Source organism: Physeter macrocephalus, chromosome 7 (assembly GCF_002837175.3).
Source record: "Physeter macrocephalus isolate SW-GA chromosome 7, ASM283717v5, whole genome shotgun sequence".
Taxonomy (NCBI): domain Eukaryota; kingdom Metazoa; phylum Chordata; class Mammalia; order Artiodactyla; family Physeteridae; genus Physeter; species Physeter macrocephalus.
In genome coordinates this window covers 53,868,955-53,884,577 of record NC_041220.1, presented here as the reverse complement: position 1 = coordinate 53,884,577, position 15,623 = coordinate 53,868,955, and the positions used below count along the sequence as shown (strand labels likewise).

The window sequence follows — 15,623 nt, the reverse complement described above, 5'->3', positions numbered from 1 at the left end:
GGTGGGATAGGGAGGGTGGGAGGGAGGGAAACGCAAGAGGGAAGAGATATGGGAACATATGTATATGTATAACTGATTCACTTTGTTATAAAGCAGAAACTAACATGCCATTGTAAAGCAATTATACTCCAAGAAAGATGTTAAAAAAAAAAAACACTATACAAATGTTTATTATTGCTATTTTTTAATTTCAATGCTCTTTTCCTACCTCAAAGAATTACGATCTGGGCCATGACAGTAGCTTTCCAACTGGTCTTCCATTCACCCCTGGCTCCTGCCAAATTTTATTCAAACTACATGCCCCTTATTCCCATTGGATCAACCTTCAAAGATACCACTTTCGTCATGCCATTTCATTCACCAGAAATCCTCAATGCCTCCCCAAAGTCCTCCCCATCACCTGCAGGATAAAGTCAAAACTCCTTAGCCAAAACACTGGACATTGTCCACAATCTGGCTGCAACCTAACATCCAATCTTTACTTCCACTGCTCCCCAAACACTCCACACCCCAGTCAAAATAGTCAGCATTCACTCCCTGGCCTAGAAAATTCCCTCCCTCCACCTATGAAAGCTCTACTAGCTCAAAACTCACCTCCCTAATGAAGCCTTTCCTGATCATTCCAATTAATTAAAAACCATCCAGTCCCTGTACCCATGATCTCTGTATCACCCATCATAGAGCTCATCATTGCCTTCCCTGTTCTAGAGCAATAGATGTACATATTCTAACTCTCACCTAGATTTTATGCTCCTAGAGGAATAGTTCTCAACCTTAAGCGCACATTAGAATCACATAGAAAGGTTTTTTCTGAATGCAGATGTCCAGAATCCATACCCAGATATTTTGAGTTGGTCTGCGGTGGGGTTCAGCACATCATGACTTAATGTGCAGGTAGATTTGAGATTGGTTTGTTTTTGTTTTTTGTGTTTTTTTGCGGTACGCGGGCCTCTCACTGTTGCGGCCTCTCCCGTTGCGGAGCACAGGCTCCGGACGCGCAGGCTCAGTGGCCATGGCCCACGGGCCCAGCCGCTCCGCGGCATGTGAGAGCCACTATCTGAAATGAAGAGAAATTGGGCTCTTTCACTAACTCTTTATACCACTCTTGGTGTTTATGGATAACAGATTAGCAGCTGGATATAGGACCCAATTGACCCATTATCCTAAGCTGAGAAGTCAGAGAAAAAAGTTCTTGTTCCTTTGATTCTAAGTTGGTCCTCCTTATTTTAAACTAAAATTTTGGTACTCTATCTTTTTGTTCCTGAGAAACTGTTGATGTATAAATACACTTATTTGGAAATCATCTTTTCATCTTTGTGCAATGTATCTTCAATGCAGAGTAAAGATGACAACTCACAAAGATGGAGTGTAAGGGAAAAGCAAGATATGCCCTGGAAAACAGGCCATGTGCAAATGGCCATACTAGTGGGCAATACCAGTTACCAAATGCAAGGCAGACTTTTGGAAAGCCCAGGAGGATAAGTGGGGCATGGCTCATCTGCAGTGCTAGAAGGAAAAGGCCTCAACACAGGGACAGGGGAGAACTATTTCATGTTGAATGTGTTGAAAAAAAAAATCTTATCTGATTTGTATGAGAGGTGAATAGGCATATACAGAATCATACCGTTTGAATCAAAAGGAATCTTAGCCATCACCTAATCTATCTCACTCATCTTACAAATTAAGAAGCTGAGATTTAGAAAATTTAGTGACTTGCTCAAGGTCACACAAACCAAGACTAGAAAAGAAGTCTCCTGGTTCCAAGTGAGAAGCCCTCTCCAGCATTCCATACCGTACAATTAAAAGTTCATTGTTGTTTTAATAATCCGTCGGTCAATGGGAAAACCTTACCAAAGAACACTATTAAAGTTCATATAAATGAAGGAAAATCTCTTGTAGATTTCCCGTTAAAGATGGAGGGTTGAACGTACACATTAGCCTAGGCTCTCTCCTGAAATCCCATTAAATCAGTTCTTTGTTGCTGCTGATATTGTTGTCATCACTAAGGAATTAACTCTCAAGGAAATAGGAACCAGGACAGCAGATAACAACAAAATTTTGGACACAAAATATTGTTTTGTGAAAACATGTTTATTGAAAATAAATAAACATATGGTCGGTTCAGCTGGGAAGAAGCCTGGAAATAACCAATTTATGCTGCAAAACCTCCAAGTAGCTCAGAAATCAGCAGAACCTAGTATCTCTAAAAGTGGTGGTAAAGGACTTAAAGCAAAAGAATTGTTTATGGGTCTGTTTAAGACACTCCCCAAATCCCCTCTCCCACGCCATATAGCTAGGTGACTAAACCTCCCCGAACCTGGAAGAAAACTGGAGGTTATTTTCTAAAGGCTATGAAACAGAGGGTCTCTATACTGGGAGAAGCTAAAAACAGTTGAGGCTAGGAGTACCATATTGCAAAGGGGGCTCTTCAGCTCTCAGAGCACTCAGCTCTCTTCTCCCACCTGACTCCACAATGTCAGATAAGGTCTGTACTGTGAGAAAAGACCTCAAGATGCAGACACAGGAGAGCTCCCCAACAGAAATGGCTCAGGAAACCCTGTAGTCAGGAAGTTTCACCCACAAAGCTTCCAGTTGACTTTTTAGAGCCCCACTCATGTATGAGAGAAAGTCAAGGATCACCAGACAACTAAGGAATGACTCTAATATGAATTCAAACATGGGAAACAACAAACAAAAAGAGCAACTTGGAGGAAACAAAGACTGTTCAGAGAAATGACAATGTTTAAAAAAACAAACAAAACAAACAAAAAAACAAAAACAATAAAATCAGAGTTAAGATACTGCAGGCATGAAATAAGGTCAGGATACAGTCAAAATAAAGAACAGAGAGCCAAAAAAGAGAAAAAAATAAGATAGAAATGAAAAGCTCAACAGAAGAGTTAGAATATGAAGTTGAGGAAATCTCCCCAAAAATAAAAAAGTCAATAATATTAAAACTTGGAGAGAAAATAAAATTTTCTGGACCCATCCAGAAAATTTAGCATCTGAAAAATAGGAATTCCAGAAGGAGAAAACAATGAGAAACCAATCAAAGAAGAAATTTAGGAAAATTTCCCCAAACTGAAGGTTATTTCCAGATTGATATAGAACCAAATCAAGGCAATTCTCATAAAATTTCAAAATCATGGGGATAAGAAGAGTCAGCAAGCTTAAAAACAGGTTTCATAGAAAGGATCAAAATTCATAACAGCAATTATCAAGGGCACTATTAGACGTTAGAAGATAATAGAGAAAAATTTCAAAGGAAATTGATTTCTAACCTAAAACTTTATACTCAGCCAAACCATCAATGCAATGACAAGAGAATAAAGACATTTTTCAAATATGCAAGGCTTTAAAATTTTTTATCTCCTATTCATCCTTCTCAAATAGCTACTTGAGGACACACTCTATCTAAATAAAGAAGTAAACCACAAAAAACATGGAATCCAGGAAACAAGGGTTTCAAAACAAAAGAGGGAAGGAGATTCCCAGATGATGGTGAGGGGAAATCCTAAGATGACATTGAGCAACAGACTGAGAGCAACCAGGCCAAACTGACCAAGGTAGAAGGTTCTTGGAAGGAATTTTTCCAGGAGATGAACCTGAAGGTGTTGGGAGAAGATTTATAATAAATTAGTTAAAACTTAGCAAACCTAAAAATAATAAATCAATTGCAGGGAAAACAAAAAATTGTGCAGTAAAGGAAAAATAATCACAGTATGCTACAGAGTTCAGCTATAAATAACATCTGGAACATCATAATAAGGTAAATAATAAATAATAATCTTACTACTAGGATAAGTGAGTACAGGCAATGTGCTTGTGTGTGGATCCAGAAGTATGCTGTGAAAGAGAACTATATCCTCCATAGTACTAGTAGGAAGTCAGTACATCATACCTAAAATTGAAAAAGCAAGAAATATGTTACTTAGAGATTGACAATACTAACATGTTTTTTTAAAAATAAAAGTGGCTGGGCTTCCCTGGTGGCGCAGTGGTGGCGCGTCCGCCTGCCGATGCAGGGGAACCGGGTTCGCGCCCCGGTCTGGGAGGATCCTACATGCCGCGGAGCGGCTGGGCCCGTGAGCCATGGCCAATGAGCCTGCGCGTCCGGAGCCTGTGCTCCGCAACGGGAGAGGCCACAGCAGAAGGAGGCCCGCATACCACAAAAAAAAAAAAAAAAAAAAAAAAAAAAAGTGGCTGCCTCTGGGAATCAGAAAATTATTGGAAGATGGCAGTGGAAAGGTGTATGTTCTCTGTTCTCCTTCCCTAAAACTCTATGCAAGCAATAAAACATTAAAATCAGAGAGGAAGATAATTCCATAGTCCAGTGAACAAAAAGATGGCCCTGAACCCCAAGCTACAAAGTATGAAACACATATTTGCCAAATACTGTGAAAAGTAGACCAAAATAGGGGAGGAGGCTGAGTAGATTTCCCTTATAGTAAACATCATTGTCCTGAAAGATCAATCCAATGACCTTCTGATAAGATCAATGGTGCTTCCCTGGTGGCGCAGTGGTTGGGAGTCCACCTGCCAATGCAGGGGACACGGGTTCGTGCCCCGGTCCGGGAGGATCCCACATGCCACGGAGCAGCTGGGCCCGTGAGCCATGGCCGCTGAGCCTGTGTCCGGAGCCTGTGCTCCGCAACGGGAGAGGCCGCAACAGTGAGAGGCCCGCGTACCGCAAAAAAACAAAAACAAAAAAAAAGATCAGTGAAAACCAGAGGGATAAGCAACCATAGGAGAATCAGGAAGTATCCCTATAGAGTTACTATTTATACAGAAAAATAATAAAATTACCAAGCTTTTACTATTTTGCTATGTGTTGGCACTGTTCTAAGCAATAAGCACTTTAGATGTAGCAAATCATTTAATTCAACAAAACTTCTAAAGTAGGTACTACTACCTAGAGACATGGTAAGAATAAAAGCCAGATTTTAAAATATAGGCACAGTCTAACCACAGAGCCTGCACTATTACTCACTACACATACAGCCTCTCCAGTGGAAGGGAAGGGGGAACTGAAGGAAACAGCATAATGATGTGCCATTTTCAGCCTCCTGTCTAGGTAGATTGCTAAAAGCAATTCGACTTAATCTCCAGATTTCAACAGATACTGACTTCCAAGGCATCATTAAAAGGGACACCAACCTCTCAAAACCAAAAACTGAAGACAGCAAATGAATTTATATTCAAACAGAAATAGACCCATAGACATAGAAAACAAACTTAAGGTTACCAAAGGGGAAAGGTGGTGGGGATAAATTAGGAGTTAGGGATTAACATATACACACTGCTATAAATAAAATAGATAACTAACAAGGACGTACTGTACAGCACAGGGAACTAGAATCAATATTTTGTAATAACCTATAAGGGAAAAGAATCTGAAAAAATACATATATATAAGCATGTATAACTGAATCATTTTGCTGTACATCTGAAACTAACACAACATTGTAAATCAACAATACTTCAATAAAAATACATACACACATAATTAATTATTTTTTTAAAAAAACTGGAGACAGTCTCTCTGGAAACAGTCTCTTTTAAAAAACTGGAGACAGTCTCTCTAATTAATTTTTTTACAAAACTGGAGACAGCAGATTTACAAAAACATTGTAAATCAGTAATACTTCAATAAAAATACATACATACATAATTAATTTTTTTTTAAAACTGGAGAAATAATAGCTTTGATGCTCTAAAGTAGAAAACAAAGATGAAACAAAATTTCAGAGTCCCCCAGCTCACTCTCCCAGCCATTTTCCACACCGAAAAGAACTGACCCATTCAGAAATAAGAATCACAAAGGAACCAACTCTGGGTTACAAATATCTTTTTAAAATAAAACTCGGAGCTGCAAGTTAAGCCCCTTTTCTCTGTGTCTCCTTGAAGGTGAACACAAGAACACTCTTTTCTTGGGACTTCCCTGGTGGCGCAGTGCTTAAGAATCTGCCTGCCAATGCAGAGGACACAGGTTCGAGCCCTGATCTGGGAAGATCCCACATGCTGTGGAGCAACTAAGCCCGTGCACCACAACTACTGAGCCTGCGCTCTAGTGCCCACGTGCTACAACTACTGAGCCTGCGCTCTAGAGCCTGTGAGCCACAACTACCGAAGACCATGCACCTAGAGCCTGTGCTCCACAACAAAGAGAAGCCACCACAATGAGAAGCCCATGCACCGCAACAAAGAGTAGCCCCGCTCGCCGCAACTAGAGAAGGCCCAAACGCAGCAACGAAGACCCAACGCAGCCAAAAATAGATAAATTTATTTTTTAAAAAAGAACACTCTTTTCTTTACTCTGACTGCTAATTGTTAAAAGTTTGAAAAACTTAACACAGTCTTTGAACACCAACATTCTTTTTTTTTATTGAAGTATAGTTGATTTACAATATTGTGTTAGTTTCAGGTACACAGCAAAGTAATTCAGGTATATTTTTTCAGATTATTTTCCACTGTAGGTTATTACAAGAGATTGAATATAGTTCCCTGTGCTACACAGCAAATTCTTGTTGCTTATCTTGAACACCAATATTCTGAAGTAGGTTACGGACACTGTTCAGGTAATGAACACTGTTTCACCAATGAGAAACCCAAACCACCAAGAAGTTATATTCTCTGCCCAGTGTTGCAAATCAGAGTACCAGACTAATGGATGTCAGTTTCATGGTCTAGCAATTTTAGCCAAAAGATCTAAAAACTCTTTTTCATCATAAAAAATTCTGCCTGAAAATATATATATATTATATATATATTATAATATATATATTATATATATTTATTTAAAATGGCTACTAAGGCTACCCAGCCTACTCTATACACCCTTTCATAACATTTTTAATCAAGGGAACAGAGGTGACTGTGAGTTACCAAATGATAGGATGGTAAGCAGTATAGTAAATAAGAAACAAACAGCCTAGTTATCAGGGTAGAAAAAGGATGAACTCCTTACAGGAAGGAGCAAAGAGTGATTTAAGGTTGTTGAAATTCTCACCTTACTAGGTTGAGCCATATGAAATTGCCGATGTTCGGCGATATTTTACCTACAAAATCAGCAATACTATCTAATTCAATCTAATACTTGTTAATGCCCTAAGATTACTAGAGTTTAGTTAAAGCCCTCAATTATGGAATTTATACATCAGAACACATTGCCTATTACACATCTTGGCATAGGTTTACGACAAAGTTAGTGCCTGTTTGCAATTTTAAGAAATCTAGCATGAATAAACATCAGAGTGACATTTACCTGAGAAATCAAATGTGTGCCTGCCAACAGTATCTGTAGATTATATTTCAATTCAAAAGTACCTAAAATGGGTAGCTGCTATATAGGAACAAATCTTACCATGCTCTCTTCTGCAATGTATACCCTCAGCTTAAGCCCCAATTTTATTCTGTAAAAGGGGAATTGAGTAGCAGAAACACAAGCAAAGAAGAAAAAAATGCTAGGCTGACTTCAATCAGAATAAAGGGTACATTCTAGGCTCCCCACTTATCATGAATTGGAGCTATTCAGGATCAGGCAGCTTTGTAGCTCTAGAAGAAAGTAACACTTTAGCCCTCAGGTCTTCCTTGCCTATGAAACAAAGGCACCCAGGGATAACCTGTATTAAAGTCTTGACTGTGTCTTCTTTCAACCAACTGATATTGTAGCATGCTACAAAGTTTTGAGTAGCCTTGTCTGGTGACCTGTTGAACCTAGGTCTAGATAAGAGAAGACTCAAAAGGTCAAAAGGCAAAAGTTACAGAGGCCAGCTGACTTACCTCATCTTTCCTGGTAATGTAGTCCCCATCCAGCCCACTGCCAAATGGTGGGTGATTACAGTGTTGTACTGGGGGACAAGTGAACCTGGAAATAGACTGAGCAGTGCTGCACTAAGGATAGTCATTTCTTACTGTCCATATAATACAGGTACATGCACGGATTTAACATGTGCTCTTTAAGACAAGTTTGGGTTTCACAATGAAGGTCCCCACTGTTGGTCCTTGGCTATGATTGTGGTTGAGGGCCTCCTGGCTGATAAAGAGGAAGAGAAAAGAAAGAGAGAGAAAAAGAACAATGGATGGAGAAAAGAAACCATGTGTAATACTGTTACCCAAAAACTGGACTTGCCTCTTGGTGGGTATCGAGCCAAAAGACAGAACCAAACCAAAGAGAAGAAGGAAGGATTTATTTCTTGCAGCAAGTAAAGAGGACAACAGGGATATTTCCCAAAGCGGTGTCTCCCCAAACAGCAAGATTGGGGCTGGAGCAAAGAGAATTCAGCATAGAATTAGGGAAACGCTGACAGAGTCCAGGCACTAGTTGACTGAAGTCAGAAGGGTCAGCAAAGGCCGAAATCATCATTCCTTAGGTTCCAGTAGATCTGGTGGTTGAGCCCTCAAAAGGGTGTGTGTTCTGCAAAACAGCTCAAGAATGTGCTTCAGGCTAATCCTTACCTTTGAAATAGTAAACTGATATATTTAAGTTATCTCCCTGGCCTGGTAACTAACAGCTGTTTGTTTTTACCTTCTTTTGCTCCCTTAAAATCATTAACTACTGAGACCTATTCTTCTGCAAGGGCAAGCATTGTGGCCAGGCTTAGATCACAAAATGGCTTAGGCCTAAAATGGCCGGGTTCTCTTCCTCCGGGGACCCCCACCCTATATGCTTACAATACCTCAAAGCATCAACAAATATATTTACTCTATAGGTGATTCATAGTTAAGTGATTCTAGAGAGAAGCAAAAGTTGTCATAAAAATTACTGATCAATTAACCACATAGGTCCCAATCAACTATTCCTTCCACATTACTAGGTTTTGCTTCTCTCACTGAATAAGGGAATGCAACAGTCAACAACTTCAAATACTCAAAAGATGAGAGTTTTCAAAAAGTCAATAATGAGAATAATGTTGGAGAATTGCTCCCATCACACTCAATGCCACTGGCAAATGAGGATCTTGCAGTTAGTTAGCTAGTAAAAATAAAATAAAATAACACAAGTGTCAAGAATGACTTACACTTAAATTACTAAAGTACACTGAAGCAGACTGCTTTTTGCCCCCTGCCCTCATCCATCCTTCCCTTCTTCCTGGACATATGGGCTAGAGATGATACTTCCCAGCCTTCTTGACAGTGACATGTGGCCATCTAAGGTCAAGCCAAGCGGATGTGTGCAGAAGTGATGCGTGGGCCAACTTCAACTTAAAGACAAGCTACTCTCCCCGGATTTAGGGCATTTTTCACCTCCCCACCAGCTGGAAAGTACACATGGCAGACTCAACTTTATGCATTCAAGACATCACTGTAGACAAGAGCAAGGGAGGAACAAGATGGAACCTAGTTCTTTTTTTTTTTTTTTTCCCAACATCTTTATTGGAGTATAATTGCTTTACATGGTGTGTTAGTGTCTTGGAACCTAGTCCTTGAATGACTTCAGGGAGCAGACCTGCCCTATCAGCCTAGACTTGGTACCCTACTTTGAGAGGTTAACACACTTCTATCTTATTTTAGAAATGACATATGATGGTTTCTTTGTTACAGTGACTTAATCTTTATTCTACCTCATGGATACACCCTTGCAAAAACTGATAAAGCTTTCTAACGCTTTCAAAAAAAATGGCCCTCTTTAGATCTGTGCTGACTAATTTAAATGTAAAGGCAGTCACAACTTTCTATCATGCATTTTCATCAGAAAAATAATCTCAAGAAAACAACTAATATTTGATTCCATCTTTGTTCTAAGAGTTAACAATTATAATCTAAATGGTGCCATATATGAGATAAAAGAAACATTTTCACTTTATTTTTCATGATAAAGTCTGAATCATAAGGGTTTGTGTTCTTTTGTTTTTTGTTTTTTTTTGGGTTTTGTTTTGTTTTGTTTTGTTTTTTACTACTTACTATGAAATGTAAGTGGATTCACTTTGACAACATCCTGGCATTAATTCTCCTCCCATGAAGGAATTTCTGATACACAGCAAATATTTCCTTTCTGCTCCTTGCTAATTCAGAAGGAAACAACCAGTGAAAACAAGGCATGAATAACAAGTTTCTCAAGTAGGTAAAGTGATTTTCAGCAACTTTTACTAGAAAAAAACATAAAAGTAATTTGGAAATTATATATAAAATAACACCAAAATGTGTTCCTTTACTACATTAATCTAAATTGTTTTTAATATGAAACATTCATCTATGTCAACATATTATTTTCCTATTGTTTTCAAAATAGGAATAAAGAACCAAAGTCATTATCGCATTTGGGTTTTTTACAGAATGAGCAAGCTTCTTTAACAAAAATTTCAAGAACAAAAACAGTGAGATTGAGGAGGAACCAATAGACTTTAAAAGTCTTATGAGACAGTTGAAATGTGTGAGATAACTGTGGCAACTGGAATACTAACTCTATATTGGTGATATTTAAGTTTGTGGTAAGATTTATTTGATGATCACAAAATAGTGTTAGGTTGTTCTAGAGTTTTTTTGGTGCGATGACGGTATTGTGATTGTACTTTTAAGAGTTCTTATCTTTCAGAGATACATACTGAAAAATTTACAGATAAAATAATGTCTGTGGGCTTCCCTGGTGGCGCAGTGGTTGAGAGTCCGCCTGCCGATGCAGGGGACACGTGTTCGTGCCCCGGTCCGGGAAGATCCCACATGCCACGGAGAGACTAGGGCTATGAGCCATGGCCGCTGAGCCTGCGCATCTGGAGCCTGTACTCCGCAACGGGAGAGGCCATGACAGTGAGAGGCCCGTGTACCGCAAAAAAAAAAAAAAAAAAAAAGAAAGAAAGAAAAAATAATGTCTGTGATTTGCTTTATAACCTGGTAAGGGGGATATGGGAGCACAGACAAAATAAAATTGTTCATGAGTTGATAACTGTTGAAGCTGAGTGAGGCACACAAGAAGAGTTCATTATACTTTATTTTTGTCTGTGTTTGAAATTTTCCATAATAAAATCTTTTGAAATATGTTTAAGGGAATAGCATGGTTTTCCATGTCCCTGCCATCCAACCCTTTGGAACTGGTAAGAAAGAAAATAGAAAAAAAAAAAAGAAAGAGAATAGAAAAAGATGAAAGGAGGAAGAGAAGGGAGAGAGGGGGAAAAAATGAACCAAGGCAGCCAAATAAAAGTAGAAAAAGGTGGGTGGGCTCTCCTTCCTCCAGGATATTATTACCACACTACCCAGCTCATCACAGAAGCTCTTCCAATGATCCCAGTGATTCCCTGAGTCAGCAGAACCTCATGATAAGGTAATGTGATACCATTTCTTCCCCAACAAACAGGAATATGTGGTTTCCGGGGCCAAAAATAAAACCACAGTCTATGCAACATTTGTCCTTGTTATAACTCCTCTTCTTCCCTCTATTTCCTTTCCTTTCCCCTGTTCAAATTTCATGAAAGCAGAAGTTAGCTTTTCAAGCCTAAAGCACAATAAAAAGAAAATTCTGTAAAGGTTAACAAAGTACCAAAGAATAGTGGGCAGTCAGGTAAAGTGAGTATATCCAAATTGCAGCCTTTTTATAAAAGAATCATTAGAAATCTCACCAAAGGCAAGCATCACAACTGAAACTACAGAGCATACTAAAACAAGATGGCAAATTAGACCAGAGAATTATTCACCCTTACTTCTAAGGCTTGTGAGGCTCAGTTAATGAAAAATTTCCAAAACTGAAATGCCAGCTGTTACATACCTGATCTCTAAAAGGATAAAAAACACTGATAAAAATACTAAACATTCTCATACATCACTTGTAACAAATAAAAATTGTAAACTACATTCAAAAAGTATCATAGGGGCTTCCCTGGTGGCACAGTGGTTAAGAATCTGCCTGCCAATGCAGGGGACATGGGTTCGAGCCCTGGTCCGGGAAGATCCCACGTGCCGCAGAGCAGCTAAGCCCGTGTGCCACAACTACTGAGCTTGAGCTCTAAAGCCTGCGGGCCACAGCTACTGAGCCCATGCACTACAAGCACTGAAGCCTGCATGCCTAGAGCCCATGCTCCGCAACAAGAGAAAACACCACAATGAGAAGCCCGCACACCGCAACGAAGAGTAGCCCCCGCTCACCACAACTAGAGAAAGCTCACACGCAGCAACAAAGACCCAATGTGGCCAAAAATAAATAAAATAAAATAAATAAATTTATTTTTTTAAAGTATGAATATAAGCCATGATCTAATTACTGTGGAAGATGTCCAGTGACCTTTTTTTATGGGATTATAATTAGCACACAATATTATATTAGTTTCAGGTGTACAACACAGTGATTCAGTATTTTTATACATTATGAAATGATTACCACAAAAGTCTAGTTACTATCTGTCAGCAAAGTTATTACAGTATTACTAACTATATTCCTTACGCAGTATGTTACTTCCCCATGTCTTATTTGCTTTATAGCTGGAAGACTGTACCTCTTAATCCCCTTCACCTATTTTATCCATCCTCCCACCCACCTCCCCTCTGGCAACCACCAGTTTGTTCTCTGTATCTATGAGTCTATTTCTGTTTTGTTTTTGTTTGTCTATTTGTTTTGTTTTTTAGATTCCACACATAAGTGAAATCATATAGTATTTGTTTTTCCCTGTCTGATTTATTTCACTTACTTTTCTCTGTCTGCCTTATTTTACAATACCCTCCAGGTCCATCCCTGTTGCTGCAAATGACAAGATTTCATTCTTTTTTATGGCCAAGTAGTATTCCATTGCACATATGTGCCACACCTTCTTTATCCATTCATCTATCGATGAACACTTAAGTTGCTTGCATATCTTGGCTATTATAAATAATGCTGCAGTGAACACTGAGGGGTATATATCTTTTCGAGTTAGTGTTTTCATTCTCTTCAGATAAATATCCATAAGTGGAATTGCTGGATCATATGGTAGTTCCATTTTTAATTTTTTGAGGAACCTCCATATAGTTTTCTATACTGCACCAATTTACATTTCCACCAACAGGGCACGAGGGTTCCCTTTCCTCCACATCCTTGAAAACATTTGTTGTTTCTTGTCTTTTTGGTAATAGCCAATCTAACAGGTGTGAGGTGATACCTCATTGTATACAATTTGATTTGCATTCCCTGGTGATTAGTGGTATTAAGCATCTTTTCCTATGTTTGTTTTATGTTTTCTTTGGAAAAATGTTTATTCAGATCCTCCGCCCATATTTTAATCAGGCTGTTTGTTTGTTTTTTGATATCAAGTTGTAGGAGTTCTTTGGATATTAACCCCTTAACAAATATCTCATTTGCAAATATCTTCTCCCATTCAGTGGGTTGACTTTTTGTTTTGTTGGTTGTTTCCTTTGCTGTGCAAAGGCTTAGTTTGATGTAGTCCCATTTGTTTATTTTTGCTTTTGTTGCCCTAGCAACATATCCAAAAAGATACTACTAAGACTGATGTCAAAGAGATTACGGCCTATATGTTCTAGGAGTTTTACAGTTTCAGGTTTTACATTCAAGTCTTTAATCTATTTTGATTTTATTTTTGAATATGGTATAAGAAAAGTAATATACATAAATCTGCTGCATTTCTATATACTAATAACAAACCATCAGAAAGAGAAATGAAGCAAACAATACCATTTACAACTGGAATAAATTTAACCAATGAGATGAAAGACCTATACTCTGAAAACTATAAGACATTGAGGAAAGAAACTGAAGACAACACAAATAAATGGAAAGATATACCACGCTCATGAATTGGAAATATCAATGCCATTTAGATGTCCATACTACCCAAAGGAATCTATAGATTCAATGTAATCCCTATCAAAATACCAATGGCATTTTTCACAGAACTAAAACAAATAATCCTAAAATTTGTATGAAACCACAAATGACCCCAAATAGCCAAAACAATTTTAAGAGAGAAGAACAAAGCTAGAGGCATAACACGCCCTGATTTCAAACTATACTACAAACTTATGGTAATCAAAACTGTATGGCACTGGAATCAGTGGAACAGAATAGAGAGCCCCCAGATAAACATATGCTCATACAGTCAATTAAGCTACAACAAAAGGGGCAAGAATATACAATGGGGGAAAAGACAGTCTCTTCAATAAATGGTGTCGGGAAAACTGAACAGCTACACGCCAAAGAATGGAACTGGGTCTTTTTCATATACCCTATCCCTAATGAAGTAAACTGACAATGTACTTCCCTGTTCTTTGCTCTACCCATCATCATCATTATCTGGAACATCTATGATATGTAATGCTGCTCTTTTTTAAAACAGATGCAAATTCACTGACACTCCTCCCCTTGAATCTGAGTGGGATTTTGATTCCTTCAACTAATATAGTACAGCAGAAGGGATACTATGTAATCTCTGAGGCTAAGCCAGAAAAGGCCAAGTACCTCCTGCCTTGTTCTTGTGGACTTCTCATTCTTGGAGCAGTCCTTGGAACCTAGCCACCATACTGAGAGAAGCTCCTGCCAAATGCAGAAGCCACATATAGGTGTTCTAGTGCAGAATTCCTGCTGAGCCCAGCCTTCAAAGCATCCCAGCCCAGGAGACAGATATATGACTGAGAAAACTCTCAGATGATTCCAGACCTTAATTGCCCTAGTTGCTTCCAGGTAGCAAGTTTTCCAAGAGCACAGATATTGTGGAGTAGACATTCCCACTGTGCCCTGTCCAATTCTTAGCCTACAGAATCCATGAATGTGATAAAATGGTTGTTGTTGTGTGCCTGTAAGTTTAGGTAGTTTGTCACACAACAGTAGATAACTGGGACATAAAATTAATATACTACATCATTCTTGACCACCTCATTCTCATTTCATTCATCTCTAATCCCTGTCAACTCTCTTCCTTCCCTTAAATGTTTCCTCATTCATTTCTTCACTCATCCATTTTTTCACCATGTTCAGTTCACGAACCAATCTGTTCACAGGAGTGGTTTCAGACATTCATATATAATCATTCATTCCGGCATTTATTGAATAGCCATGATGTATGAGGAACTATGCATGAGGTGTTGAGGTGGTTACAAAGATGAGCAAGGCATGATCTTTGCTCTAGAGAGGCATAGGGAAAAGTGACTTAAAAACAAAGAGTTACAATACAATCTGTTGAGGGCTATAAAAGTGATATGTACAAAGTGTTCTGGAACACTAATAGTCCCTAAAAATCACTAACATGTAATCACTAAAGAGGTAACAATTACCCCCTTCAAAGTATGGTGGACCACTTCAATGCAGATATGACATATAAAGAGAATTTTGACAGATGGCTAGAGATACACCAACATATGAATAATAGTAGATGTTAATATTCTGGTCTCTATAATCACTTCCATGTATAATATATATGAAAATTTTCTTTCTTAAAAGTTGCTTGATTTTCATCTGAATCATAAAAAGGTAATAAATTTTTTAAATGGCATGTGTTCACTCTGTCATTTTCAGAATTTTTTTTATTAGAGTACAGTTGCTTTACAATATTGTGTTACTTTATACTGTACAATAAAGTGAATCAGCTTTACGTATACATATATCCCCTCTTTTTTGGATTTCCTTCTTATTTAGGTCACCACAGAGCATGGAGTAGAGATCCCTGTGCTATATAGTAGGTTCTCATTAGTTATCTATTTTATACATAGTA

General features: G+C 38.4%; 1 protein-coding gene across 7 annotated transcripts in view; it reads right to left on the bottom strand.

Annotated features, from left to right (window-relative positions):
* TEC (tec protein tyrosine kinase) overlaps positions 1 to 15,623 on the bottom strand; it is a 154,118-nt gene that overhangs the window by 104,116 nt on the left and 34,379 nt on the right. For 2 of the 7 annotated variants that reach the window (XM_055085996.1, XM_055085995.1), the window contains exon 2: positions 9,904 to 10,004. The exons of the other annotated variants lie outside the window; for them this stretch is intronic. The gene's annotated coding sequence lies outside the window, so the exon portion shown is untranslated. The remainder of the gene's footprint in view (positions 1 to 9,903; positions 10,005 to 15,623) is intronic. 7 annotated transcript variants of the gene reach the window in all.